A 25,339-nucleotide genomic window follows, 5' to 3' on the forward strand; every position below is an offset into this window, starting at 1 on the left:
AGGAAGTAGCTAAATTGCTGTTGAAACCACCATTTCCTTAGGGTACAGCAAGTTCAAGATAATTTCCTTCTCAGAAGTGAGAAATTAACTAGGCTGAAATGTGTAGCTATGAGAATAGTGCAAACTTTGGATAAGTCTCAATGCTATAAGATTTTATTGGCTCCATTATCTCTTTGACCATTTATACCTTGTATTCCTACATGAAAACACTCAGGTCATATTTAGATGCCTAACAAATTTAACTCATGAATGACTAGATCTAGCAGCATTACCCAGTATAATGTAAGCACTACATAAGTACTAATCTATTAATATTTATTCATTTCTGGATGTTTACTGATTTAAAAAGTACATTTATATCCTGTTAGAATTTATAGTGATTTTGAAAATGTAACCATGTCAATTATTTTAGGATAACTGGTACTGTATCAGAAAAGGACTGTTTAAGGGAAACATGTTAAATGAGGACCAAGAATTCAAAATAAAATGTGGGAGATTATTTAAATGGAATTTTCTTTTGCAGAATGAAAGTGTAAGGATTAGGTGTTAGCGATAAGGAAATAGGAATGCTCGAATTGGAAGTAATGTATAAAGTTTATTAACAAATTTGTGTTTGCTATGCCTGCTGTAGACCTATGTCACCCAGTAACTATAGTGACTTGAATATGAACGCTTGAATAATAAGGATGCTATATTTTAACTGTTATGTAAGAATATGTTAGGACAGAATCTATAGACCATTCTGACTTGAAGTAAACTAGCATTGTTCCCAAGTTCTAATTTTAATCTCATGTTGATAAAAAATATATAATTTATTATTTATTTGGAGAATTACAAAAAATAAAATATTCTTGTAATTACAGTTTTATACACAGAGTTCCTCAGTAATAATATTCCTTAACTCTATCAGTGCATAATTCTGTGTTAGTATATTCATACTGAACCATCATTACTTTCTTAATGATGTTACTTACTTATTGTTACATTACTTACGTAATGAGGTTATTTACTTAAAACATCACTGTCTAAAGAAATAAAAAGCAAGCCACACATGTTATTTTGAATTTTCTTGTAGCTACATTTTGAAAAAAGTAAAAAGAAACAGGGGAGATTAATTTTAATAATAAACTTTATTTAATTCATCGCAGCACTGTTTATAATAGCCAGGACATGGAAGCAACCTAGATGCCCATCAGCAGATGAATGGATAAGAAAGCTATGGTACATATACACCATGGAATATTACTCAGCCATTAAAAAGAATACATTTGAAAAAGTTCTAATAAGATGGATGAAACTGGAGCCCATTATATGAGTGAAGTAAGCCAGAAAGATAAACACCAATACAGTATACTAATGCATATATATGGAATATAGAAAGATGGTAACGATAACCCTATATGCAAGACAGAGAAAGAGACACAGATGTATAGAACAGACTTTTGGACTCTATGGGAGAAGGCAAGGGTAGGATGATCTGAGAGAATAGCATTGAAACAGATATATTATCAAGTGTGAAACAGATCGCCAGCCCAGATTGGATGCATGAGACAAGTGCTCAGGGCTAGTGCACTGGGATGACCCAGAGGGATGGGGTGGGGAGGGAGATGAGAGCGGGGATCAGGATGGGGAACACATGTAAATCCATGGCTGATTCATATCAATGTATGGCAAAAACCACTACAATATTATAAAGTAATTAGCCTCCAACTAATAAAAATAAATGAAAAAAAAAATGAAAATGGGAAAAAAAATAATCAGTATTAAAAGTATAAAGATGTTTTTCATCCTTTGTTTCATACCAAGTCTTTAAAACTGGATGTGTGTTTTACACTTCAGATACATCTCAGTTTAGATTAGCCACATTTCAAGTGCTCATTAGCCCCATGTGGCTAGTGGTTCTAACTCTATACAGCACAGATTTAAAGACCAAGCTCTTACAAGTACGGTAACTCCAGAGCTCATCTTTTCCAATAGCCGAGTAGGTTTCTGTTTACTTAGTATGATTTGAGGTGGAGATTCTGAATTAGAGGGTGTATTGACTGAATGTGAACCCTCCAAATTCACATGCTGAAGCCCTAACCCCCAATTTGATGGTATTAGGAGGTAATTAGTTCGGGGAAGTAATTCAGTTTAGATGAGGTCATGAAGATGGGGTCCCCAGGATGGGATCAGTGTCTACTCTCTCTCTTTTTCTCCCTCTCCAGCATGTGAGGACACTTTGAGAAGGTGACCCTCTACAAGCCAGGAAGAGGGCCTCACCAGGAGCTGAATCAGCTGGCACCCAGCTGGTGGGACATCTCAGTCTCCAAAACTGTGAGAAATAAAATTCTGCTGATTAAAACACTAGAGAAAGTTGATTAAAAGCAGTGATGAGTTGTTACAGTGTGGACATTCTAATGCACACCAAGGTGTGTGAGTCATCCATGTAAAGAAGAGAGAGAAATCTGAGTTTAATTCACTTCTTTCATTTACTAACTGTGTGAACTTGAGCAACTTACTTAATGCTGGCCCCCAAGTGTAGCTAATAATACATAGTTTCCAGGACCGTAATGAACTCAACATTAACTGAGAGCATGCCAGGTCACACTATGCCATACTGCAAAAAGTATAAGGTGAAGGGTCGTAGATCTCTGTCTTGTCAGTGGACCATAGTGAACTGACAGAAGATAGATGCCTCTTGGACTAAGAGCAATAGTCCAGCATGCAGTTATTAGGCTTCCCCAGACTTGGGTGGTGCAGAAGCTAAAGGCAGAAAATAAAGACACAGTGCCGTAATAACTGCACGCCAGCTCTCTCAGCCTCTCCACGTAGCATCTGATTTTCCTGCACACAGTTTGCTGTGTGTACAGAGATCTTTGCTCAACTGGGAAGAAACCAGTAGCCTAACCACTGAAGTGTATGAGTCATTCTCTGAGGTCACCCCAGCAGAGAGACCCTGAAGGAACTTAATGGAGTGCACAGTAAGAACTTCTCTCTTGCCTTGCAAAATCAGAACAGCATTACTCCAAAGAGAAACAGAAAGGGAAGTACCAGACCGCTTTTTATGCTGAAGTTGAGTTAACTCATATTTGGACCATTTGTCAAATTAAGAAGCACAAGAGGACGTGACCCTTCAGTAAATGTTTCTTCTCTGAAACAAGTGTGCTAAAGAAATATTTAGAAATATTTATAGATAGACAGTTGCAGCTTTGTGCTGTAAGTCACTTCAGTCGAGTATGACTCTTTGTCATCTTATGGATTGTAGACTGCCAGGCTCCTCTGTCCATGGAATTCTCCAGGCTAAAATACTGGAGTGGGTTGTCATGCCCTATTCTAGGGAATCATCCCAACCCAGGAATCAAACCCATGTCAGTTATGTCTCCTACATTAGCAGGCGAGTTCTTTACCACTAGCACCACCTGAGAAGCCCCTCAGTTATGAGAGTTTAAAAATGTATGTTACTCAGTTCTTGTCTTAACATCATCTTTGAATTCATACTTTTAAAAGTGGCCGCTCTGTTTAAGTATGAGCAGAACTGATCCTAGTGCTAATAACTGTTTACGTTCTGTCTCTCTTGTCATATAATACAATCAAAGGCAAAATTTAGAAATCCCACTGTGGCCTTCTTTTTGAGCAAAATATGCATCAAAGTCAGCTAAAGTTGAGATGATAAGCTAAAATCTAGTGTAGAAAGGAAGACAAAACAGGAAGTAATCGAATATGCATATTAATAAGACACCCTTCCTAACCAAACTCTTAGGCAGACTTCCCTAAAGCCTGTTCCTGATGGAGGGCCTTGACTTTGCACACTTCTCTCCATCCTTGTCAATTGTGCTTAGACCAATTTTGGGAAAAATCCTGCCAAATCAGTTTAGAGAAAACTTCTGCCACTCTTTAGATCTGATTGCTCTTAATAGCTCATCAAATATCTCCTCTCCCACCCTTGATACTTGATCACTCTGGCCTGCTACTAGTAATTTTCCATCCTCCAAATCTCTCCCCCGCCCCACACCAACTCTGTTCCTTGGCTATAAATTTTGGCTGCCTTGTTCTGAACTGAACCCAGTGCTAAACTGAAGTCTCTTCATGAATGCAAACTAAATGTCCATCAACAGAGGAATAGATAAAGAGATGTGGTACATATATACAATGGAAAATTACTGAGCCATTAAAAAGAATGAAACAATGCCATTTGCAGCAACATGGGTGGAACTAGAGATTGTCATCCTGAGTGAAGTCAGAGAGAGAAAGACAAATACCATATCATATTGCTTATATTGGGCATCTTTAAAAAATGATACAGATGAACTTATTTACAAAACAGAAACAGATTCACAGACTTAGAGAATGGATTTATGGTTACCAGGGTAGAAGGGTGGGAAGAAGGGATAGTTAGGGTGTTTGGGATTGACATGTACACACTGCTGTATTTAAAATGAATAACCAAAAAGGACCTACTGTCGAGTGCAGGGAACTCTGCTCGATGTTAAGTAGCAACCTAAATGAGAAAAGAATTTTTAAAAAATGATAGATACATTAATATGTAAAAAACAATTCAATCTTCAATAAGAAAGGGTAAATTAAAACAACAACAACAAAAAAAACTAGTTTCTTTTCCCCTATTGCAATAGTTTCTGAATTAAATCTATTTTTACTGCCTTAACTAATGTCTGGCTCTGGTTCTCTTTGACAATATACACAACAGGTACATATAACATATAGCTCTGATACTATATGGCCCTTATACAAATCAATCAATGTGATATACCATATTAACAAACTGAAAGATAAAACCATATGATAATCTCAATAGATGCAGAAAAAGCCTTTGACAAAATTCAGCACCTATTTATGATTAAAACTCTTCAAAAAATGGGCATAGAAGCAACCTACCTAAACAAGTAAAGGGCATATATGATAAGCCTACAGCAAACATTATTCTCAATGGTGAAAAACTGAAAGCATTCCCCCTAAGATCAGGAACAAGACAAGGGTATCCACTTTGGCCACTATTATTCAATATAGTTCTGGAAGTCCTAGCTACAGCAATCAGAGAAGAAAAAGAAATAAAAGGAATCCAGATTGGAAAAGAAGTAAAGCTCTCAATGTTTGCAGAAGACATGATACTGTACATAGAAAACCCTAAAGATAGTATCAGAAAATTACTAGAGCTAATGAGTGAATTTAGCAAAGTTGCAGGATACAAATCAGTACACAGAAATCACTTGCACGTCTATACACTAACAATGAAAAATCAGCCACTGTGGAAGACAGTATGGAGATTCCTTAAAAAGCTAGGAATAAAACCACCATATGACCCAGCAATCCCACTCACAGGCATATACCCTGAGGAAACCAAAATTGAAAAAGACACGTGTATCCCATTGTTCATTGCAGCACTATTTACAATAGCTAGAACATGGAAGCAACCTAGATGTCCATCAACAGATGAATGGATAAAGAATTGTGGTACATATACAAAATGGAATATTAGCCAAAAAAAGGAACAGCTTTGAGTCAGTTCTAATGAGGTGGATGAACCTAGAACTATTATACAGAGTGAAGTAAATCAGAAAGAGAAAGATAAACATCATATTCTAATGCATATATACAGAATCTAGAAAAATGGTACTGAAGAAATTATTTGCAGGGATGCAATGGAGAAACAGACATAGAGAATAGACTTATGGACATGGGGAGAGGGGAGGAGAGGGTGAACTGTATGGAAAGAGTAACATGGAAACTTACATCACCATGTGTAAACAGAGAGCCAATGGGAATTTGCTGTGTGTCTCAGGAAACTCAAACAGGGGCTCTGCATCAACCCAGAGGGGTGGGGTGGGGAGGGAGACTGGAGGGAGGGTCAGAAGGGAGGGGATATGTGTATACCTATGGCTGATTCATGTTGAGGTTTGACAGGAAACAACAAAATTCTGTAAAGCAATTATCCTTCAATAAAAAATAAATAAATTATAAAGATACTATACGGTCTTAATGTCCATATGATAATGATGGAAGTGCAAGTTAGTACAAATGCTGAGGGTAATTGGACATTCTCTATGTGGAATCTTTAAAACACTCATATCTTGTTACTCAGTAATTCTATTTCTATGAATCAATCCTACTATATATGGCTTATATATAAAGATATTCACAGCAACATTATTTATAATAAAGAAAAATAGAAAAGAATCTGAATGGCCAACAGTAATTTGTGATATACTCTTATGAGGCACTCATAATGATTTGAGGAAACATTGTACCACCCCTCAAAATCTTTATGAAAAGTCATAATGACAAAAATGTGCTTATGAAATAGTGGTAAGTAGAGAAAAAAGCAACATACTAAATTACATGAAATTATGCCCACATTTAACATGTTTCTGCATATGTTGTTGTCCAGTCACTAAGTCCTGTCCAACCCTTTACGACCCCATGGACTGCAGCATGCCAGGCCTCCCTGTCCTTCTCTATCTCCTGGAGCTTGCTCAAACTCACGTCCATTGAGTCAGTGATGCCATCCAACCATCTCATCTTCTGTTGTACCCTTTCCTTCTGACCCTCAGTTTTTCCCAAAATCAAAATTCTGCCCACATTTAACGAATTTCTGAATGTGTATTTTATATATATATTAAAAAACATACATATGTATGTGACTGCATATATATGAACACAAAACACTGAAAGAAGTACACCAACAGGGTAACAGCTAAACGGGCTTTTCTGAGGAGGACTGATAGGTGTTGGTTTTCCTTTTCAAAAAGCCAATATCCTGGGAATTCTCTGTGGTCCGGTAGTTAGAACTCAGGGCTTCCATTGCCCAGGGCCTGGGTTCAACTCCTGTTTGGGAAGCTAAGATCCCACAAGCCACTAGGCAGGGCCAAAAACAGTCCAAATTCTTTGGTGGATACAGAATAAGCCACTCTGACAAGGTTAAGCAGAGAAAGTATTTATTATAGCAAATAATGTAGCTGACAGAATGGACTAGGGTGCTGTCAAAACAGTCCTAGAGCAATGCCCAGATCTGGCTGATTCTGTGTAAGAAATGCTAGCAACGGGATTTTTCTACAACTGCTGGCTGTCAGGAAGTCTAGAAAGCTACTCTTAAACTGCAGCCCCCAGAAGCTGTACACGTCTGAGCCACATGGCCAGCAAAAATGGAAACAATGCGGAAGCAGTTCCCACGTGTTACTCATCTCCAAGTGATCAGAGGGGTGACCTAACTGACTTAAACCATAAAAGGGTAATTCTGACTGCTGGGAGGAAAATGTAATGCAAGGGCTGGGGAGGATACAAGGAGACTGCTGAGGAATTCATCACCATATTCCAGGTAAGAGGTAAAGATTGATTGCTGAGAAGTGGTTGAACTCTGGGTGTATTTCAAGGGTGACTCCTAGATCTTGACCTGAAAATTTGGGAGACTCGGCTGTAACATAACTGAGATAGGAAAGATCATAAGTAGAAATCATAATCGAGCAACGTGCTGGGGTGCCCGCAGTGCAGAAAGTCAAACTCTGATGACAGGTGTTTGCGGCAAACTAAAAACTCCAGGGGTTGGTGATGGACAGGGAGGCCTGGCATGCTGCGAATTCATGGGGTCGCAAAGAGTCGGACACGACTGAGCAACTGAACTGAACTGAACTGAAGGGCTTATTGCAAGTTGACTTTGCAGAGCTTTGTGGTCTTATGTAAGGCAGTTGTGGGCAAGTGACAGTGAAGTGTGAGTTACTAATCTAATTTGATATGGTTTGCTCTGCTTGAGGAAGAAAACACTAGTGCCTTAGAAGGAAGCAGTCTACATTGTTGTCAGCTGCTTCTCGTCCTAATCAATTTGATCTGAAGGTCTCCAACATTTGTACCAGAGCAGATGTCAAATGAAGTCTTTCTCTGTGAATTGTGTACCCAAGGCTCAAGCCCCTGAAGTCTGGCCGCCATCTAGATAGTGGGGAGGACCTGGTATGGTCCCTTCAAGGAGATCAAGGGCAGTCTTTGTTCTTACAGATTCCAAATCAGAAGTGTGGGAAAAAATCAGAACCATTAGTTTGGATAATCCAGATATCTGAGGAAATTAAAATTCAGGATTCAGTCCACTTTACAAATACATACAAAATCTCAAAGACAAAATTAACAGGATTAGAATCTAAGAGAGAAAAGTACAAACATTAATTTTCTCTCTACTATCATCCCCATTTTTTATCAAACATAATCTTAGTAAAACTAATTTGTTTTCACTAAAGTTGGCCTGATAATTTATAATGACTATATAAGATCTTTTTAAGACTGCTTTGCTGAAGCAAAGTGCTGGGTTGACTTTTCCAAGAAGCTTTATTGTCTCCATAAAGCCAACCTCGGTTTCTTAAAGCTGTCTGGTCATATCTGAGTTTATGCTTCTCTCTCTCAAATATGACAATCCAGTCAAACCCTTGGTAATGAAACCACTTGGGTCATTTCAGGGGCTCTGAAAAGTTCTGGTACTGTGGTCCTTTATCTCTCAGTGCAGAAAAGAAATCAGAGAGAGGCAAAGTGATGGATAAGAAGTGATTTATTAGAGTAGAATGCTTGTGAGGTTTACAAGTGGGCAGGTGAAAAATGCCACGCCCCGAGAACTTACTGGGCTATAGTTTTATAATCAAAGGAAAAGTAGGGAGGGGAGGAGGCCTTCTTTGTCTTTCCTGAGCAGAAGTCATGCTTTGATCAACAGTCCCTCGTCCTGATTGAGCAGGGGCGTTTTCTTTTCCGTACATGTTCAAGTTCGGTCCACAGATTATCGTTTATCATGTGGGCAGAGAGCATGTCCCAGGGATGGTTAACTTACTGAGCTCGCTGGGCAGGATGTGGGTCTCATGCCACCGTTGCGTTATTGTTCGGGGTCTTGTCTCGAGCTTCCGTTTCGTGGTTTCGTTGCTAAGCAAGCCTACTTGGTTGTGTGGTAAAGCAAACCTGCTCTTTAGAGTCATTGTTTAACTTACAGGATCTCTCCCATACAATTTCTACTTACAGGCCCCCGATGGGATTAACTAATCACCCACTTTGTCCCTTTACTCTGTCCTTGTCGGTAATACAGCAAATATTTTCAACTGTGTCCTGTTATAAGAGACCAGATTCTTAATGAACTTATGCAAATAACTAACTCTATAGCCATGAAAAGAATACTTAAGGGTTTCCAAATTCAAGAGGGATCAGGTAGAGAGAAAAAGTAAATATTTCATCTTTGTTTACTAGGGTATACTTTACCAAAATGCTGCAAGACATAGATGGCTTGAGAGAAGCTTCCTTGAATTTAGAAAAGCATAATATAAAAGAACTGGCAAAGTTTAAAACAAAATGTCATAAAAATTATAATCATCGTCACCAGTTTGCTCAGTCTGACATAATTAATACTTGTTCTGCTTGAATCTAGTTTTTTCATTACTTCTGCAAGTTTTACCCAATTCAATTTTATGATATTAACCTTAACAGAAACCAATACTTGTCAAAATCCTTTCTATGAATTTCTCTGAAGATGAAATATTTTTGCAGAAACACTTTTACAAAAACTTCTGAGTGAAACAGTAACTTTCTGTAAATGACAAAAGACTTTGAGGGCATTGTAATGGAATTTTGAGGCTCTGTTGTTTTTTCTGTGGCACATCATGTTTTATGATAATGTCTGATCAATTCACCCTAGATGGTTGTTCACTTTCTCTCTGTGCATCCCCTGCTTGATCAGTCTCTGCTTTACCTTCACCCTACTCACAGGACTGACCTTTCCTCTTGCTGGTAGATCCTTATCAGTGCTTGCCTACATACTTACTTGCCCCAGGCCCAGATTGTGATAGCTCTAGAGACTAGGAATACCTTATCAAAAGGACAAAAAGAGGTGCTCCTCTGCTAGTTTCCCTGGTAACCAAAGAGCCAACCTAAGGCCCATTCCCTTTATAACTGGTAACTTCCCCCATCCCCCGCCAATCCCTCCCCATCCCATAGCAAAGACGACCGCCAGGTCTTGCCTCCTGTCTCTCACACAGGGTGGAGTATTGCTCCAGGATTTTGCTTCAGACATGCAAGATCCCCCTTTAAAGGATGTCTCTGTCACTGACTCTGAAATAAGGGAGAAATCTTGTTTTCTATTTCAGGTTAATCATTAAAGGAATGTTGCTTATCAGCTTGAATTATACAAAATAGCCCACCTCTGAGAACTTTGCCTCCCAGAAAACATCATAGCCAGACCCGGCTGTGAATGACTGCAGGTGCAAAGAAATGAACACATTCCCTCCAGAGGCTGATAGTCAAAGTGAAGCTGCTCATTCGTGTCTGACTCTTTGCGACCCCATGGACTGTAGCCTGTAAGGCTTGTGCGTCCATGGGATTTTCCAGGCAAGAGTACTGGAGTGGGTGGCCATTTCCTTCTCCAGAGGCTAATGGGAACTAGGAAATGCTTGACTTTACTCCCCCGCCTTTTAGCAGAAAGAGGCCTGAATTCTAACTCAGGCAACACAGTCCTGTGAGACAGGAGCTCACCATTTACTCAGTCTGCTGGCTTTCCAAATAAAGTCACCATTCCTTGCACTAACAGTTCCTCTTTTGATTTTTTGCCCTGTAGTGTGACAAGCAGGACGAGCTTGGACTAGGTGACAAATGTTGGTACAGCCAGCCAGAATCCTTGCTACTCCTTGGCCAGCTGGCCTGGCTTGGGAATTTTCTGAGAAGGTCCTAGCAGATGCTGGGACCTCCTATCTTGAGGATCTTGTCTTCAAAATTCCCCAAAGCAGTACTGGCTGCCCCCACACTTGGCAGTTGGAACAGGGCAAGTGATATCTCTTTAAATTTTAGTTCCCTCATGTATTAGTTTTTTGGTCATGCCATGAGGCATGCGGGATCTTAGTTCCCCAACCAGGGAACGAGCCCATGCCCTCAGCACTGGAAGCATGGAGTCTTAACCACTGGACTGCCAGGGAAGCCCCTGGCAGGTGGAGCAAGGAATCAACACACGGGAGTGGCCAACAGGCTTCATACAGAAGGGTAGGTCACTCCGGTGTTTACAGACAGAAATTTTATTTCCTCTCCATTTGGGCCTTTTTCTTCAGACTGTCTTGTGCTTGAGTTGGGTATCCTGTTGGAGAGTGGAAAGAGTTGTTGGACTTTTACAGCTCGGTTTGTGAACTGGTTTATCTGTTTCTTTGGATGCTAGGATTTGTGTGTGCAGTTTGTGTTTTGTCTGTCTTGAATTTCTGTCTTTGAAAACAGAGAATGTTTCTATGATCTCTAAAGAAAGTCTTCTAAGGCACATTTTGGATAATTACAAATTATCCAGCTGATTACAGCTATGAACATGGGTGAGACGAAGATGCTATATTGTATAATAACAACGCGTGACCACAGTACTTGTTAGGATCTCTACAAGGGGGTTGAGTGGGATTATGTGAGGACCCTGTGGGACACGTACTGATATTCTCCCTCAGTTATTTATGTTGCTTATGGTTTCCTGTGTCATTGGTATCTGTAAAACCCAAGACCAAAGTTGAGGGTTTATTTAGGATTTTCTGCTTGACTGTGGGCCTTTAGGTCCTTTTGAGGTTTTCATTTTATTTTGTTTAGTGTGGTTTCTCCATGCATTCATGTCAGTCACTCAGTTGTGTCTGACTTTTTTGTGACCCTATGTACTGTGGCCTGCCAGGCTCCTCTGTCCATGGAGTTTTCCCGGCAAGAATACTAGAGCGGATTGCCATCTCCTCCTCCAGGGCATCTTCCAACCCAGGGATTGAACCCGCATCTCCTGCATTGTAGGGGGATTCTTTTCCACTGAGCCACCCAGTAAGCTCGTTTCTTCATATACACCCAAATTAGTTCTGTGATATTTAAAACTTTTACTGATGTCGTATAGAGGAAAAGAACAGGAAAAAAAAAAAATCTGTCCTTATCCCAGAGTGGACATTTCCAGGAAGAAAGTCTCCAGGTGGTTCCTAAAAATCAGTTAAAGCTACAAATAGAAATGGACATGCCTTTCCCATAAACATTAGTTTAAAAGGTTTTAGCCATCTAGACAGCTGGCCTTGATTTGTCCCATTTGCCGGAAACCCAATCTTTTTTGTAACTGAGTTTTACATTGTTTTTTACATGGTTGGTCTGAATCATGGCTGAAATTTTGGAATGGGAGCTATGGAGTCTGTGTTTGTACATGTATTATAGATGTGTAGCATAATCAAAATTAATTTGTAAAAGAGCTCTAATTACATGACTTAAAGGAAATTTAGTGCTTATATAAATACGCAAAATATAAAACTGGCTAGAATAAATTGGGGTTCATGTGATATAGAAGACAGTCATTATCAAATTAATATCTAGCATTAAACTTAGCTTGGGCTTCCCAGTTGTCTTACTGGTAAAGAATTTGCCTGTCAAGCAGGAGACATGGGTTCAACCCCTGGGTTGGGAAGATCCTCTGGAGAAGGAAATGGCAACCCACTATAGTATTCTTGCCTGGAAAATTCCGTGGACAGAGGAGACTGGTGGGCTACAGCCCATGGGGTCACAAAGAGTCAGACACTACTGAGCGACTAACACTTTCACTTTTGAAGGTTTTAAGGCTAAGAATTATAAAGAAAACATTTCAATATGAAAAAAATGTAGGATGTTTGTTTTTAGCAAAGAAGGTATTAGGAGTAAAAGTGCATTTTGTTAAAGGGGAAGAAGGTGGTTCTGTCATAGAGTTGATTGTTTCTAAATGAAAAGAGGATAGATTAATAAGGACACAGAAAGTTGTGGAAGGTTTGTGGAGGAGGAACAATGAGTTTTGTGCATTGTCAGGATGGCTAAGATAGGGTTGAACTTAAGAAAGAGAATCTTAAATGTACAGTGGTACCACAACTGAATTTGGTTCTCAAAGGGGACAAACTTTTTTTTTGAAATATTGAACTGCTTTTGGTAATTGAGTTTCTTTAAGTGATCTGTATTTGCCATTGAGATCTTCTACTGTTGTTGTTGTCTAGTCACTCAGTCGTTTCAGACTCTTTGTGACCTCATGTTCTGCAGTACATCAGGTTTCCCTGTCCTTCACCGTCTCCCAGAGCTTGCTCAAACTCATCTCTATTAATTTGGTGATGCCATCCAGCCATCTCATCCTCCGTCATCCCCTTCTCCTCCTGCCTTCAATCTCTCCCAGCATCAGGGTCTTTTCTAAGGAGTCAGTTCTTCATATCAGGTGACCAAAGTATTGGAGCTTTAGCATCAGTTCTTCCAGTGAATATTCAGGATTTATTTCCTTTTATTATCTTTTATTAGCACTGGCTAAAATTTTTAACAAACTTTCCACAAGATCAAATTTTAAATGAAGTTCACTTGACCTCTAATTAACTTTGAGATTTTCCAGAGGGTCCTTGGAACACCTCAAATTATCTGTATTCTCTCCATCTCAGGAATATTTAACTAGGACTTATTTGGTATGTTAAATTATGTGGGAAGCACTGTTAAATAAGTGGTGATAAAACTTCTTAGAGTGTATTCATGATTGTATTAATAGTGTTAATTATTATTAACTATTAATACACACATTCTGGAAATTATATGGAACTTCTGAAATCCTGGTATATCCTGGTAAATGATACCAGTCATAATTAATTTAGTAATACTTAGTAAATAATAATTTACTAATAATTTTTACTAATAATTTATTAATTAAATTTCTATATGTCACAGCAGGAACCAAGCTTCTTTTCAATTGCATGTAGTCCTGACTGATTCATGGCGAAAGCAAAAAGATATCCTTTTAATGGTTAGAGATGAAAGTGAAAGTGCTAGTCACTCAACAGTCTCCAAATCTTTGCAACCTTATGGACGGTAGCCTGCCAGCTCCTCTGTCCATGGAATTCTCTAGGCAAGAATGCTAGAGTATGTAGCCTTTCCTTTCAACAGAGTATCTTCCTGACCCAGGGATTGAACCTGTGTCTCCTGTGTCTGCTGCATTGCAGGCAGATTCTTTACCCGCTGATCCATAAGGGACTGCTATTTATGGTTTTACAGTGGCTTTTGAATGACTATAGCAATTTCATGAAGAAGCAAGGAAGAATGATGAAACCCTTTATGTCCAAGAAAGTGTGCTATTTATTCAGTTCAGTCGCTCAGTCTTGTCCGACTCCTTGCGACCCCATGAATTGCAGCATGCCCGGCCTCCCTGTTCATCACTAACTCCCAGAGTCCACCCAAACCCATGTCCATTGAGTCGGTGATGCCATCCAGCCATCTCATCCTCTGTCATCCCCTTCTCCTCCTGCCCCCAATCCCTCCCAGCATCAGGGTCTTTTCCAATGAGTCAGTCTTCGCATCAGCTGGCCAAAGTATTGGAGTTTCAGCTTCAGCATCAGTCCTTCCAATGAACACCCAGGACTGACCTCCTTTAGGATGGACTGGTTGGATCTCCTTGCAGTCCAAGGAACTCTCAAGAGTCTTCTCCAACACCACAGTCCAAAAGCATCAATTCTTCGGCATTCAGTGTTCTTTATAGTCCAACTCTCATATCCATACATGACCACTGGAAAAACCATAGCCTTGACTAGAGAGAACTTTGTTAGCAAAGTAATGTTTCTGCTTTTTAATATGCTGTCTAGGTTGGTCATAACTTTCTTTCCAAGGAGTAAGCATCTTTTAATTTCATGGCTGCAATCACCATCTGCAGTGATTTTGGAGCCCAAAAAATAAAGTCTGACACTGTTTCCCCATCTATTTCCATGAGGTGATGGGACCAGATGCCATGATCTTAGTTTTCTGAATGTTGAGCTTTAAGCCAACTTTTTCACTCTCCTTTTTCACTTTCATCAAGAGGCTTTTTAGTTCCTCTTCACTTTCTGCCATGAGGGTGGTGTCATCTGCATATCTGAGGTTATTGATATTTCTCCAAGCAGTCTTGATTCCAGCTTGTGCTTCCTCTAGCCCAGCATTTCTCATGATGTACTCTGCATATAATTTAAATAAGCAGGGTGACAATATACAGCCGTGCAGTGCTCCTTTTCCTATTTGGAACCAGTATGTTGTTCCATGTCCTGTTCTAACTGTTGCCTCCTGACCTGCATACAGGTTTCCCAAGAGGCAGATCAGGTGGTCTGGTATTCCCATCTCTTTCAGGATTTTCCACAGTTTATTGTGATCCACACAGTCAAAGGCTTTGGCATAGTCAATAAAGCAGAAATAGGTGTTTTTCTGGAACTCTCGTGCTTTTTCGATGATGCAGTGGATGTTGGCAACTTGATCTCTGGTTCCTCTGCCTTTTCTAAAACCAGCTTGAACATCTGGAAGTTCACAGTTCACATACTGTTGAAGCCTGGCTTGGAGAATTTTGAGCATTATTTTACTAGCATGTGAGATGAGTGCAATCGTGCGGTAGTTTGAGCATTCTTTGGCATTGCCTTTCTTTGGGATTGGAATGAAAACTGACCTTTTCCAGTCCTGTGGCCACTGCTGAGTTCTCCAAATTTGCTGGCATATAGAGTGCAGCACTTTCACAGCATCATCTTTCAGGATTTGAAATAGCTCAACTGGAATTCCATCACATCCACTAGCTTTCTTTGTAGCGATGCTTTGTAAGGCCCACTTGACTTCACATTCCAGGATGTCTGGCTCTAGGTGAGTGATCACACTATCGTGATTATCTTGGTTGTGAAGATCTTTTTGTACAATTCTTCTGTGTATTCTTGCCACCTCTTCTTAATATCTTCTGCTTCTGTTAGGTCCATACCATTTCTGTCCTTTATTGAGCCCATCTTTGCATGAAATGATCTCTTGGTATCTCTAATTTTCTTGAAGAGATCTCTAGTCTTTCCCATTCTGTTGTTTTCCTCTGTTTTTTTGCATTGATCACTGAGGAAGGCTTTCTTATCTCTCCTTGCTATTCTTTGAAACTCTAAATTCAGATGGGAATATCTTTCCTTTTCTCCTTTGCTTTTCACTTCTCTTCTTTTCACAGCTATTTGTAAGGCCTCCTCAGACAACCATTTTGCCTTTTTGCATTTCTTTTCCATGGGGATGGTCTTGATCCCTGTCTCCTGTACAATGTCACGAACCTCCATCCATAGTTCCTCAGGCACTCTGTCTATCAGATCTAGTCCCCTAAATCTATTTCTCACTTCCACTGTATAATCATAAGGGAGTTGATTTAGGTCATACCTGAATGGCCTAGTGCTTTTCCCTACTTTCTTCACTTTAAAAGTCTGAATTTGGTAATAAGGAGTTCATGATCTGAGCCACAGTCAGCTCCCGGTCTTATTTTTGCTGACTGTATAGAGCTTCTCCATCTTTGACTGCAAAGAATGTAATCAGTCTGATTTCGGTGTTGGCCATCTGGTGATGTCCATGTGTAGAGTCTTCTCTTGTGTTGTTGGACGAGGGTGTTTGCTATGACCAGTGCGTTCTCTTGGCAGAACTCTATTAGCCTTTGCCCTGCTTCATTCCATACTCCAAGGCCAAATTTGCCTGTTACTCCAGGTGTTTCTTGACTTCCTTGTTTGTATTCCAGTCCCCTCTAATGAAAAGGACATCTTTTTTGAGTGTTAGTTCTAAAAGGTCTTGTGCTATTTATTACATCAGGGTAAATAAAGGGAATGAGAGAATGTTGTTTCAAACATAAGTCCTCCAGCTGAGCTCAGGACTAAGGGTCAGTTAGAAAATCCTGTGACATAAGAACAATTGTGGTTGCCAAGGGAAATGGGGATGGGGAAGGGAGTGGGAGGTGGGGGAAGAATGGATTGGGAATATGAGATTAGCAGATGCAAGCTATCATAACGGAACAGATGGACAAATCCTACTGTATACCACAGGGAGCAAGAGTCAATACCGTTCAATAAACCATAATGGAAAAGAATATGGAAAAACAACGTATGTGCTTAACTGAATCACTTTGCTGTGCAGCAGAAATTAACACAAAATTGTAAAATCAACTATACATCAATAAAAAAATTTTAAAGAAAGATTTCTGTATTAGTTCCTGGGGCTCAGGGAGTTGGTCCGGTCCACCACCTAAGACCCAGCAGGGCACCCAGTTTGGGCCAGGAGCACTCCCAGAGCAGGGCACTTTCCACTGCTATTAATTCACACAGGAGACTATATGCAAATAAGCAGGCAGCAGGGCTTCTCAGACTTGTTTACTTGAGGATTTTTACAGAGAGAAGCTCCAACACCTGAAGACCACTTGGCAGCACCCACAGCTGAAGCAAACTGGGACCTCAGTGTGAGAAGAAGGCCCTGATTAGAGCATTACTTATTAGGGCGTCTTGGCAGGGTTTTGAAATCAGGAACCAAAACAAAAGTGTTTGAACAAAATTTAAGAAACTCAGCAAAAAAAGAAAAAAAAGGAAGACCTGCCTCTGAATTTTTGAACAAGATTTATCAAGCCTACAGACATTATCTTAATGCAGATCAGGAGGTCCTTAGAATGGTAAATTTGACTTTGCAGGGAGGTGCAAAGAAGTTTGTGAAAATTAGATGGTGCATTTGGAATATATCCTTCTCATTTGGTAGATATTGCCTTTAAAGTGTTCAACAAGGTGAACAGGAGATGCAAAGCAAGATGCCATTTTTGGGCAGTGGCATTGGGTTCCCAGAAGGCTAGTTACCCTAAGAGAGGGAAGCCACTGTTGGAGAAGGAACCTGTGTTCACTGCAAGGAGAAAGAACACTGGAAAACAGCTTGCCCCTAGGCTAACATAAAAACAATAAAAGCCTCTCATGCGCAGAAACAGGAACCTGAAGGGAAGAAGCCCAGGGGCTTCCTTAGATGTGATACACTTAATTGCCCATATGAGCTCCACTTAAAACTGACAGAGAACAAGCTCTCTGTTGTTTTCCATTAGGACAGCTTGACACCAGAGTCTATAAATAACCCCAAAATTTCTTTAGAACCTCCCCAGGTGGGGACTCAACACAGAGGAAACCGCCCCACCAAGGAATGGAAAATAGACTTTACTCAAATGCTTTGAGCTGCAGGAAATTTTGGATAACCTTCCAGTGTTTGTGGATTCTTGTTCAGGATGTGTGTGTGTGCTTTGTCGTTGAGTTGTGTCCGACTCTTTGTGACCCCATGGACTGTAGCCTGCCAGGCTCATCTGTCCCTGGGAATTCTCCAGACAAGAATACTGGAGTGGGTTGCCATGCCCTTCTCCAGGGGATCTTCCCAACCCAGGGATCGAACCCAGATCTCCTGTACTGTGGATTCTTTACCATCTGAACCACCCTCCTCCAGGGAAGACCAAGAATACTAGAGTGGATAGTCTATGCCTTCCCCAGGGGATCTTCCCAACCCAGGAATCCAACCGGGGTCTCCTGCATTGCCGGTGGCTTCTTTACCAGCTGAGCTACCAGGGAAGCCCTTTTTTCAGATAGTGAAAAGCATATACCACTGGACAGAAAGTCTGAAGTGGTTAAAGTCCTCCTAAGAGAAATTATTCCCTGATTGGGGTTAAGGCATTGAAACTAATTTCATCCCAGAGACCACAATCAACAGGAAGAGCTATGAAAGTGAATTATACATTTACAAAGGAACATCTCTAAAACATGTCCAGACTGATGTAACTTGGGATAAGGCCTTCCCAGTTGCTTGACTGTAGATCGGTGAGTCCAGGAAGCAGGTTTAAATTAAGCCACTTTGAAATACTATATGGTAGGCCATTTCTAGGTGTCTGCCCAAGCAAGAGAATCCATAGACACTCTAAGACAGTGGTCCCCAACCTTTTTGGTACTAGGGACCAGGTTTGTGAAAGATGATTTTTCCACAGATTGGGGTGGATGGGTATGGTTTAGGAGGTGATGCAATTAATGGGGAGCTGCAGACACTTGCTGGCCCACCCTTCACCTCCTGCTATGCCACCTGGTTCCTAAAAGGTGGCGAACCAGTCTACAGCCTGGGGGTTGGGGACTCCTGTGTAGGATACCCAGCAGTTGCCTATTATATTAAAACTTTGGGCACTATACTAACCTCTTTATAAGTTTGCCTCCATCAGGTCTGCCTATCTAAATGAAGTAGATGGTAATTTCACTTTAGCTGGAGTAAGAGTCAATCAATTTTTTTATTTGTGTCTAACTAAATAGCACAGGAATTTACTACATGTGTTGGGAACTGGAACTCAAGCTCCAAGTTCAACTACAAATTAGACAGCTAAGTGCCAAGAGGTTTCATCTGCTTCAAATAGTTGTAGCTAAAAGGGAACTGACTAAAGAGGCTAAGGAATATTCATTACTTCCATTCAGCAGCAAGTAGCCAGAAAGTTTATCGCCCCTTTCCCCACAAGATGATGGAATGGGCATTGATAGTAGGAAACTGTAATAGGGACAAATGTTTTGTATTTCAAGTTAATCACCAAAGGAGTTTTTGCCTATCAGCTTAAGTTATACATAAAGGTCCATCTCTGAGAACTTTGCCTCCATGTAATGAGCATTAGGGGCTTCCCAGGTGGCGCTAGTGGTAAAAAAAAAAAAACCCACCTGCCAATGCAGTAGACATAAGAGATTTGAATTCAATTCCAGGGTCAGGAATATCCCTGGAACAGGACATGGCAACCCAGTCCAGAATTCTTGCCTGGGGAATCCCATGGACAGAGTCCTTTATGGAGGACTACAGTCCATAAGATCACAAAGAGTCAGACACAACTGAAATGACTAGCACAAATGCACACAATGAGCATTAAGCTAAAATACTTTTGTTTACCTCACAAAACTTCCTGACCAGGCCCATCTGTCAGACAGGAAGAAATGAACATGTCACCTCTGGAGGCTGATAGGAACCAAGAAATGCTTGACTTTACTCCCTCCCCTTTTAGTATGAAAGAAACCTGAATTCTAACTCAGGCAAGATGGTTCTTTGAGACACAAACACACCATCTTGGTTTTCTGGCTTTCCAGATTAAGTCACTATTCCTTGCCCTAACAGCTTGTCTCTCAATTCATTGGCCTGCCACATGGCATACAACAAAACAGAAACAGTGAGCACTATAACTTAGACTGGGTACAACTCTGGGCTCTTTCTTTGGTCTTAAGGCTGTGCAAGTACAGGGCATGCAGGCCTGTGGATGCAGTCCAATAGATAATGACTGAAATTATGCCTAATAATATTCAGTTCAGCCACTCAGTCCTGTCTGACTCTTTGTGACCCCATGGACTGCAGCACACCAGGCTTTCTTGTCTATCACCAACTCCCGGAGCTTGCTCAAACTCCTATCCATCCAGTCGGTTGGTTGATGCTATCCAACTATCTCATCCTCTGTCATCTCCTTCTCCTCCTGCCTTTGGTATTTCCCAGCATCAGAGTCTTTTCCAATGAGTCAACTCTTTGCATCAGGTGGCCAGAGTATTGGAGCTTCAGCAACAGTCCTTCCAATGAATATTCAGGGTTGATTGCCCTAGGATTGACTGGCTTGATCTCTTTGCAGTCCAAGGGACTCTCAAGAGTCTTCTCCAACACCAGTTCAAAAGCATCAATTCTGTGGTGCTCAGCTCTCTTTATAGTCCAACTGTCACATCCATACATGACTACTGGAAAAACAATAGCCTTGACGAGATGGACCTTTGTTGGTAAAGTAATGTCTCTGCTTTTAAATATGCTGTCTCGGTTGGTCATAACTTTCCTTCCAAGGAGTAAGCGTCTTTTAATTTCATGACTGCAGTCACCATCTGCAGTGATTTTGGAGCCTCAAAAATAAAGTCTGTCACTGTTTCCACTGTTTCCCCATCTATTTGCCATGAAGTGATGGGACCAGATGCCATGATCTTAGTTTTCTGAATGTTGAGCTTTAAGCCAACTTTTTCACTCTCCTTTTTCACTTTCATCAAGAGGCTCTTTAGTTCTTCTTCACTTTCTGCCTTAAGGGTGGTGTCATCTGCATATCTGAGGTTATTGATATTTCTCCTGGCAATCTTGATTCCAGCTTGTGCTTCTTCCAGTCCAGCGTTTCTCATGATGTCCTCTGCATATAAGTTAAATAAGCAGGGTGTATACATATATATAACCCTTCAGAGATAAACAATGAAAACAAATCTGTTAGCACACACACAGACTTTCCAAGGAAACATGGTGGTAAAGACCCAACAGTAATTCCACCTTAGGTTCTGTAATGTTTCTTTTTAAGAGTTTCTGCTAGATGTTAATACCTCCCTACACCATTTCATTCTCTGTACTCTCAATTTTCTGAAACACTGACATTTTCCAAAAGCAGATTACACTCCACCTATATAGCCCTATGGAGAAGGAAATGGCAACCCACTCCAGTGTTCTTGCCTGGAGAATCCCAGGGATGGGGTCGCACGGAGTCGGACACGACTGAAGTGACTTAGCAGCAGTAGCATATAGCCCCATAGATAAACATCTCTCCTCTAACTTCCCATCAGCTTTGTGATTCACTGGCAGAATCCAGAAGTCCTCCTTAATCTGACTCTGAACAACTCTTCTTGACTGACATTAAAAACACCATTTGGATTCTAAACTCCATGAGACCAGCTACCATGTTTCCTACAGACGTGAGTAATCCTTGAAGTCATCTCTATATTGAGAGACAGTATGAAATGGTTCTTTCTCTATTCTTGCCATGACATCATGTTTCCAACATGAAACATGATTTACAACTAGATATCTAGTTCCTAATTTCCCCACCCCTCCCCACACACAATTTCCTTCATCTCTCCATCCCTTTTGCATTTGATCAGCACCGACCCAGCTTGGTGAAGACCTCGCTTCTACAGTGTAGTAAGCCATCTCCACCATTCCCAGAATGGGTTAAGTGTCCTCACCTGTGACTCTCTTGATGCTTTTGAACTGTGGTGTTGGAGAAGACTCTTGAGAGTTCCCTGGACTGGGAGGAGATCCAACCAGTCCATCCTAAAGGCAATCAATCATGAATATTCACTGGAAGGACTGATGCTGAAGCTGAAACTCCAATACCTTGGCCACCTGATGCAAAGAGCTGACTCATTTGAAAAGATCCTGATGCTGGGAAAAATTGAGAGCAGGAGGAGAAGGTGATGACAGAGGATGAGATGGTTGGATGGCATCACTGACTTGATGGACTTGAGTTTAAGTAAACTCTGGGAGTTGGCTATGGACAGGGAAGCCTGGCGTGCTGCAGTTCACAGGGTTGCAAAGAGTTGGACATGACTGAGTGACTGAACTGAACCGAGGGTTAAAGAGTTTGGTAATTTATCCAGGGTTTTACAGCTAGTAAGGAACAGAGGCTAAACTAAAATCTGAAATTGAGACCAGTATTCTCTCTACTGTTCTTTGTCCCCTTTTCCTCATGGTTGTGCTCCCCCCACTCCACTCACACACATACACAAATGCATCAGTGGAGGGGAGAAAGTTCCTCCCTTCCCTTTTGATTCTTTGTGGCTGATCAAATAATTAAAATGACATAAAGCAGATTAAGAGGACAAAATCAAGTTTAATATGTACATATGTACATAGCATAAGAAACTCCAAAGATAGAAAGGCAGGATGAGATATATAAGTCATCCTGGACCTAGGAGAAGGAGGTAGAGGTCTAAGACTTCTAAGAGAAGTAAGATAATCCACATGAAGATAAAAGAGTTAATGCATGATCAGCAAATGTTTGCTGGGCCATCTGAGACAGTGGGACTCAAGAGAGGACTTTGATCAAACAGACCTTGCTATGTTCTTTCCTGTCTACCATATCTAGTTTACAACATACTGTAGTTATTTATCAAGCTCCAGGAGATGGTGAAGGACAGGGAAGCCCGCATGCTGCAGCCCATGGGGTTGCAAAGAGTCCAAAATGGCTGAGTGACTGAACAACACCAAGAGTTAGCTATGGTGATGACTCCTTCTGAGAATGGACCTTCTATCTGAAAGTCTCTAGGCAGTTAGAAGGGCAGTCAGATGTTCTTCCTGAGTCTTTTGGGCCTTGCTTATTTTCAGTTTGAATTAATCCACATGCCAGATAATCATATGCACCTCGGGGCAGCCTTCCCTGAGCCCCATCAGTTCCCTCTAGTGAAACTTCCTTAATAATTTCATATATAAAAAGCTGACCTGGTGACTGTAGAGAAAAAAGTAAGTAATAAATTGGGAAGATTGCAAAGAAAGAAAAGAACATAGATTAGAATGATATTGTTGTTCAGTCACTGAGTCATATCTGACTCTTTGCGACCCCATGGACTGCAGCACGCCAGGCTTCCCTGTCCATCACCAACTCCCAGAGCTTGCTCAAACTCATGTCCATTGAGTCAGTGATGCCATCCAACCATCTCATCCTCCATCATCCCCTTCTCCTCCCACCTTCAATCTTTCCCAGCATCAGGGTCTTTTCCAATGAGTCAGCTCTTCGCATCAGGTGGCCACAGTATTACAGCTTCAGCATCAGTCCTTCCAATGAATATTCAGGGTTGGTTGCCTTTAGGATTGACTGGTTTGATCTCCTTGCAGTTCAAGGGACTCTCAAGAGTCTTCTCCAACACCACAGTTACGAAAGTATCAATTCTTCGGTGCTCAGTTGGATCATAAAGAAGGCTGAGTGCCGAAGAATTGATGCTTTTGAACTGTGGTACTGGAGAAGATTCTTGAGTCTCTTGTACAGCAAGGAGATCAAACCAGTCGATCCTAAAGGAAATGAACCCTGAATATTCACATCCGTACATGACTACTGGAAAAACCATAGCTTTGGTTAGACAGAACTTTGTTGGCAAAGTGACGTCTCTGGTTTTTAATACACTTCTAGGTTTGTCACAGGTTTTCTTCCAAGGAGCAAGCATCTTTTAATTTCATGGCTGCAGTCAATGTCCACAGTGATTTTGGAGCCCAAGAAAATTAAGTTTGTCTCTGTTTCTGAAACCATTTACCTCAGATTGGGACTTGAAGCCACGTACTGGGACTTGAACCCAGACAAAATCCAGCTTGGGACTTGAACCCACGTGGCTGGCACTCAAAGCCAGCCAAAACCCTACCTGGGACTTTAATCCAGGTATTGGGACTTGAAACCAGCCAAAACCTAGTTTGGGACTTGAACACATGTGACTGGGACTGGAACCCAGCCAAAACCCATGGAAACTAGTTTCAGGGTTTAATATACCTCAGGTTCTTGATGTCTCATCACAGAAAGAATTCAATGAGAGACAAAGTGATAGGTAAGAACTGGATTTATTCAGATTCAGAGAGAAGCACATTCCACAGACAGATTGTGGTCCATCGCAGAGGGTGAGTGCGGCCTCAAAATGTGGCATTGTTAGTTTTTATAGGCTGGGTAATTTCATATGATAATGAGTAGGAGGATTATTCAAACTATTTTTGGGAAGGGGTGGAGATTTCCAGGATTTGGGCCCCTGCCCACTCCTTGGTCTTTTAACAGTGCCTCAGAAACTGTCATGGCGCCTCTGGGTGTGTCGCTCAGTTCAGTCACTCGGCCGTGTCCAACTTCTTGCGAGCCCATGGACTGCAGCACACCAGGCCTCCCTGTCAATCACCAACATACGGAGCTTGCTCAAACTCATGTCCATCGAGTCAGTGATGCCATCCAACCATCTCATCCTCTGTCATCCCCTTCTCCTTCTGCCTTCAATCTTTCCCAGCATCAGGCTCTTTTTCAAGGAGTCAGTTCTTCACATCAGGTGGCCAAAGTATTGGAGTTTCAGCTTCAGCATAAGTTCTTCACATCAGGTAGCCAAAGTATTGGAGTCTCATCAGTCCTTCCAATGAACACCCAGGACTGATCTCCTTTAGGATGGACTGGTTGGATCTCCTTGCAGTCCAAGGGACTCTCAAGAGTCTTCTCCAACACCACAGTTCAAAAGCATCAATTCTTTGGCACTCAGCTTTCTTTGTAGTTCAACTCTCACATCTGTACATGACTACTGGAAAAACCATAGCTTTGACTAGACGGACCTTTGTTGGCTAAGTAGTGTCTCTGCTTTTAAATACGCTGTCTCGGTTGGTCATAGCTTTTCTTCCAAAGAGCAAACATCTTTTATTTTCATGGCTACAGTCACCATCTGCAGTGATTTTGGAGCCCAAGAAAATAAAGTCTGTCACTGTTTCCATTGTTTCCCCATCTATGTGCCATGAAGTGATGGAACCAGATGCCATGATCTTAGTTTTTTGAATGTTGAGTTTTAAACCAACTTTTTCACTCTCCTTTTTCACTTTCATCAAGAGGCTCTTTAGTTCTTCACTTCCTGCCATATGGGTGGTGTCATCCACCCTAGGGTGGTGCATATCTGAGGTTATTGATACTTCTCCCAGCAATCTTGATTCCAGCTTGTGCTTCATCCACACCAGCATTTCTCATGATGTACTCTGCATATAAGTCAAATAAGCAAGATGACAGTATATAGCTTTGACATATTCCTTTCCCATTTTGGAATCAGTCCTTTGTTCCATGTCTGGTTCCGTTGCTTCTTGA

The 25,339-nt window shown here is 41.0% G+C and overlaps 1 protein-coding gene across 2 annotated transcripts in view; it reads left to right on the top strand.

Annotated features, from left to right (window-relative positions):
• The first annotated feature begins 7,178 nt into the window (after window positions 1–7,178).
• GLIPR1 (GLI pathogenesis related 1) overlaps window positions 7,179–25,339 on the top strand; it is a 55,103-nt gene continuing 36,942 nt past the window's right edge. Inside the window, exon 1 of one of the 2 annotated variants that reach the window (XM_061124701.1) lies at window positions 7,179–7,312. The gene's annotated coding sequence lies outside the window, so the exon portion shown is untranslated. Of the gene's footprint in view, window positions 7,313–10,829; window positions 10,984–25,339 lie in introns of those variants that run through there. The other variant, XM_061124692.1, reaches the window with a different exon arrangement.

This window comes from Dama dama, chromosome 3, assembly GCF_033118175.1.
Source record: "Dama dama isolate Ldn47 chromosome 3, ASM3311817v1, whole genome shotgun sequence".
NCBI classification, from domain to species: domain Eukaryota; kingdom Metazoa; phylum Chordata; class Mammalia; order Artiodactyla; family Cervidae; genus Dama; species Dama dama.